Here is a 6,306-nt window from a genome sequence, read left to right as displayed (position 1 = left end):
TCAGTTTTAGTAAAACTTTACTTGACACTCTTAACCATGTCATATGTCATAACAGCAGACATAACTTGTCATAATCTGTCATAACACTGTCATGACCCACATATTTACACTTGTTGTGACACATATTGCATTATTTTATGGCTGGTTATGACAGGTACATGTCAAAACCAACATCTATTCAAATGATTTTTGTCCCTGCCAAGAAGTATCTTTCCTTTGAAAGTTTGTTAAAACAAATCACCTGCGCCGAATACAACAGGTGTAGACCTTACAGTGAAATGATTACTTACAAGACCTTAACCAACTAGGCTTTTAGAAGATTTAAGAAAAAGAAGTGTTAGGTAAGTAAAAAAAATACATGAGTAAATAATTGAAAATAAAAGTAACAAATAATTAAACATTAGCGAGGCTATATACAGGGGGTACCGGTACAGAGTCAATGTGCGGGGCCACCGTTTAGTCGAGGTAATTGAGGTAATATGTGCATGTAGGTAGAGTTAGCATAGATAATAAACAGAGAGTAGCAGCAGCGTAAAAGAGCTGTCTGGGTAGCCCTTTGATTAGCTGTTCAGGATCCTTATGGCTTGGGGGTACTAGCTTTTAATTGAAAAAAATTAAGACCTAGACTTGGCGCTCCGGTACCATTTGCCGTAGCAGAAAGAAAAGCCTATGACTAGCGTGGCTGGAGTCTTTTACAATTTTTAGGGCCTTCCTCTGACACTGCCTGGTAAAGAGGTCCTGGATGGCAGGAAGCTTGGCCCCAGTGATGTACTGGACTGTACGCACTATTCTCTGTGGTCGGAGGCGGAGCAGTTGCCATACCAGGCATACCAGGCAGTGATGCAACCAGGCTCTCAATTGTGCAGCTGTTAGAGCCTTTTGAGGATCTGAGGACCCATACCAAATCTTTTCAGTCTCCTGAGGGGGATAAGGTTTTGTTGTGCCCTCTTCACAACTGTCTTGGTCTGCATGGACCATGATAGTTTTTTTGTGATGTGGACACCAAGGAACGTGAAGCTCTCAACCTTCTCCACTGCAGCCCTGTCGATGAGAATGGGGAAGTGCTCGGTCCTCCTATTCCTGTAGTCTACAATCATCTCCTTTTGTCTTTTTTACATGTTTTTTTTTTATGTATTTATTGAATATTCTAAATATACTATATACTTGCAGTGAAGCCGCTCAACAACTACATCATACCAGTCATCCAACAGATTCCCATTCAGAGCTACACACAGAAGCATCCAGGGCCACCAGGCCAAAAAACATGAACCCGAACCCTCCAAGATCCCCCCACAGTTCCCCAATAGCTGTCCCTCAACCATTCGAGACTCCTCCCACAGTCCCCCCAGGAAGAAAAATAAAAAGTTAAAAATACAATTAATTCAATTCCCCACCCCCAAGAACTCCCCCAATGCACCAACAACTAAGACAATGAACTAAAAAGGAAAAGACAGAAGAAAACAACGACAATGCAAAACAAATATATAATACATTTCAAACAAAGGACATCAAGGACAACTAAAATCATAACAGCAATGCCAACTGTATATGTTTGTGTGCATGTCTGGCACTATTATGTGTATGTGTGTGTGTTCTTGTATGTGTTTATTTGAATGAGAGTGTGTGTGTATGCATGTGTACTGTCAAACGGTGGGTGTAGCTGGTGCATGGAAGTCAGGCGCAGGAGAGCAGAGATGAGTGGACAAAGCACTTTACTGAGGCAATTACTAGAACAGATGCAACCGCGTCACAAAAACAAATGTCCACAGAACAAGTGAGGCAGCACAAAGTTCCCACAACCAAGTACAAAGTACTGGCTGCTACAAAGCACGGGTACAAAACCAAACCCGGCGTAAACCAGCCGGAAGCGTGCCAACCTTGACAATAAACAATACCCCACACAGACATGGAGGGAACAGAGGGCTAAATACACATAGTAATTATGAGGAGATGTAAACCAGGTGTGCAGGAAAACAAGACAAAACAAATGGAAAATGAAAGGTGGAGCGGCGATGGCTAGAAGACCGGTGACGTCGACCGTGGAACGTCGCCAGAACAAGGAGAGAGACCGACTTCGGCGGAAGTCGTGACATGTACAAACACCTGCATTCATTGTTTCCTCTATCCTAAAGCTTTTTTTTATGTATTGAAAATGAAATACAGTCCATGCAATTTATTATTATTACTTGTTAAGCAAATGTTAGGCTTGAACTCCTGAACTTGTTTAGGCTTGCCATAACAAAGGGGTTGAAAACTTATTGACTCAAGACATTTCATCTTTTCATTTTTTATTAATAAAAGAAACATGTCTCAAAACACAATTCCACTTTGACATTATGGAGTATTGTGTTTCGACCAGTGACACAGCATCTAAATTGAATTTTTTTATTTATTCAGGCTGTAACTCAACAAAATGTGTAATAAGTAAAAGGTGTGTGAAAAATGTCTGATACTGTATGTAAATGAGATATTTCTGTATTTCATTTTCAATACATTTGCAAACATTTCTAAAAATATGTTTTCACTTTGTCATGGGGTTTTGTGTGTAGATGGTTATAATAAAAAACATCTATTTAATACATTTTAAATTCAGGTTGTAGCACAACAAAATGTGGAATAAGTTAAGGGCTACAAATACTTTCAGATAGCACTGTACTTCACAAGGTTATTCACAAATGACAATAATTTACAAATGACGCAAGAGATTTAGTTTGCATGACAGGGCCAAATTGCCTTTCTCAAGCGAGCAAGAGAGTGTGACTGGTATGACATTTTGTCAGCAGGTGATTGTCAAGAAAATAACTGCCGGTTTCATGGTAATTGACCGTTAAATAACATAAACACATTTAACATCTCCTGGCTTCCACGCATAGCCTACAAGCCACTGATGGCCTACACCATCACAATACATCCATTATTTATTTTAGACAGGTCTAAAGAACCATGATATGAAAAAAAGTGTAGTCTGAGTTGTACTTGCTATTTGTTTAGATTTCCGTGGCATAATTTTTGAAAATCATTTTATAGTATGAAGAATAAAATTGTACATAGCTGAATAAAATAACAAATACATCCAGCTATTCTGTGTTGAGCGGTTAACAACGAAACAGGTATTCCTATATGCGTAATTTAGAGTTATTGTCACGACTTCTGCCGAAGTCTGATGCCTCTCCTTGTTCGGGTGGTGCTCGGTGGTCGATGTCACCGGTCTTCTAGCCATCATTGATCCATTTTTCATTTTTCCATTGGTTTTGTCTTGTCTTCCTACACACCTGGTTTCAATCCCATTCATTACATGTTGTGTATTTAACCCTCTGTTTCCCAACATGTCTTTGTCAGTTTCAGTTTCGTGTTGTTTGTATTTGGTGCACGACAGGTCCTCATACCCAATTTGTTTCATTTGTATTTTATGGTTTTGGAGTTATGTTTTGTTTTATTAAATTACTCCATTTACCAAGTTTATTATCCTGCGCCTGACTTCCTTGCCACCTATACACACATTTGTGACAGAATCTCTGACCACCAATGAAGTCAGCAGGAGAAGGTACCCCGACCATGGAAGTGGAGGAGCGCGTCATGGGAACATATGGTGATGATTTCCAAACTGAGCGTCGCCATGGATCGCGTTGTCCAGAATATGGACCGCTGAGAGACACAGGGAGTTTTCCCAGCGCCTCCACCAGCACAACCGGGGTCTCCCCTGAACGCCCCTTTCCCACCTGAACCTAACAGGATCCAGCTATCCATGCCACAGGGATACGACGGAGATGCTGCCGGCTGCCAGGGTTTCCTTCTTAAACTAAGCCTGTACCTGGCCATGGTCCCCCCAGCTCATCGGACCGTGAGAGGAGTTTCGCCCTCATTTCATGCCTCACCGGGAAAGCCCTGGAGTGGGCCAGCACTGTGTGTGGAGGGGGAGATGCAGCGTTGGATGATTTTGAGGAGTTCACCCACTGTTTCCGGACAGTATTCGACCACTCAACTGATGGCAGAGCGGCGGGTGAGCGCCCCTACCTTCTGAGGCAGGAGAAGAGGAGCGCCCAGTAGTTTGCCCTGGAGTTTAGGACCCTGGCTGCCGGAGCTGGATGGAGCAACCCTTAATCGACCATTACTACTGTAGTCTACATGAGGATGTCCGTCAGCCTCTGCTGGCTTGCAGAGACACCACTCTCACCTTCGACCAGCTGGTGGACCTGTCCATCCGGCTGGACAACCTGCTGGCTACTCGCAGACGTTCAAATCAGGGTCTGGTTGTTCCATCCTCCCGCACACCCTCTCCGATACCTATGGAGCTGGGAGGTGCGGTGCACAGGGAGAACGGAGGGGATTCCCGCTCGTGCACCATATGTGGCCACAGAGGTCACACTGCTGGTCGGTGCCGGGTTGGTTCCTCTGGGTATCGACGCGACAGGCAGGGCACTCTGGCGGCACCCCAGGTGAGTAGGCACCATTCTCATCCAGAGCCCTCTGTTGCACATATGTTTCTCTGTTACCTTTCCTGAATTTTCCCCGCGTTCTCAGCATAAGGCGCTAGTAGATTCAGGCGCGGCTGGGAATTTCATTAATAAACGATTAGCTCATAGTTTAGGGATTCCCATTGTTCCTGTAAATATGCCTTTCCCCGTTCATGCCTTAGATAGTTGACCATTAGGGTCAGGGTTTATCAGGGAGGTCACCGCTCCTTTGAGTATGGTAACACAGGGAAAAGATTAGTCTTTTTCTTATTGATTCTCCTGCGTATTCTGTGGTGCTGGGCCTACCCTGGTTAGCTTGTCATAACCCTACTGTTTGGTGGCCACAGAGGGCTCTCACGGGGTGGTCGAGAGAGTGTTCAGGTAGGTGTTTAGGGTTTTCCTTTGGTGCTACTACAGTGGCAAGTCCAGACCAGGTCTCCACCGTCCACATCCCCCAAAATATGCCGATTTGGCTCTCGCCTTCTGTAAAAATGTTACTCAATTACCACCCCATCGACGGGGGGATTGTGCGATAGATCTCCTGGTAGATGCTGCACTTCCCAGGAGTCACGTGTATCCCCTGTCGCAAACGGAGGCGGTAGCTATGGAGACATATGTCTCTGAATCCCTACGTCAGGGGTACATTCAGCCCTCCATTTCTCCCATCTCCTCGAGTTTCTTTTTTGTGAAGGATGGAGGTTTGCGCCCGTGCATTGATTATCGAGGTCTCAATAAAATCACAGTGAGGTATAGTTACCCGCTACCTCTTATCGCTATGGCGATTGAGTCAATGCACGGGGCGCGCTTCTTCACTAAACTGGATCTCAGGAGTGCGTACAATCTGGTGCGTAATAAGGGAGACGAGTGGTAGACAGCATTTAGTACCACCTAAGGGCATTATGAGTACCTAGTCATGCAGTATGGGTTGATGACTGCTCCATCAGTCTTCCAATCATTTGTGGACGAGATTTTCAGAGACCTGCACGGGCAGGGTGTAGTGGTGTATATCCACGACATCCTGATATACTCCGCTACACGCGCGGAGCATGTGTCCCTGGTGCACAAAGTGCTTGGTCGCCTGTTGGAGCATGACCTGTACATCAAGGCTGAGAAATGCTTGTTCTTCCAACAGTCCGTCTCCTTCCTGGGGCATCGGATGTTGGCTGTCGTCAAGGCCTTGAAGGCGTGGAGACATTGGCTTGAGGGGGCTAAACACCCTTTTCTCATCTGGACTGACCATCATAATCTGGAGTACATCCGGGAGGCGAGGAGACTGAATCCTCGCCAGGCAAGGTGGGCCATGTTTTTCACCCGTTTTGTGTTTACCCTCTCTTACAGATCAGGCTCCCAGAATGTGAAGGCAGACGCACAGTCCCGGCTGTATGACACAGAGGAGCGGTCCATGGATCCCACTCCCATACTCCCAGCCTCTTGTTTAGTGGCGCCGGTAGTGTTGGAGCTGGACGCGGACATTGAGCGGGCGTCACGTGCAGAGCCCTCTCCCCCTCAGTGTCCAGCTGGGCGTCTGTACGTTCCTTCTGCTGTCCGCGACCGACTGATCTATTGGGTCCACATGTCACCCTCCTCTGGTCATCCTGGGATAGGTCGGACAGTGCACTACTGGTACTGGTGGCCCGCTTTAGCTAAGGACATGAGGATTTATGTTTCCTCCTGCTCAGTGTGTGCCCAGAGCAAGGCTCCTAGAACCCTGCCCTGTTGGTAGATTTCTTAACTGATCTTCCACCTTCAAAAGGTAACACCACGATCTGGTCGTTGTGGATAGTTTTTCTAAGTCCTGTAGTCTCCTCCCTTTGCCCGGTCTCCCTACGGCCTTATAAACTGCGGAGGCTCT

Source organism: Oncorhynchus nerka, linkage group LG23 (assembly GCF_034236695.1).
Source record: "Oncorhynchus nerka isolate Pitt River linkage group LG23, Oner_Uvic_2.0, whole genome shotgun sequence".
NCBI classification, from domain to species: domain Eukaryota; kingdom Metazoa; phylum Chordata; class Actinopteri; order Salmoniformes; family Salmonidae; genus Oncorhynchus; species Oncorhynchus nerka.
The sequence above is the reverse complement of the archived record's forward strand: the minus strand, read 5'-3'. Positions refer to the sequence as shown.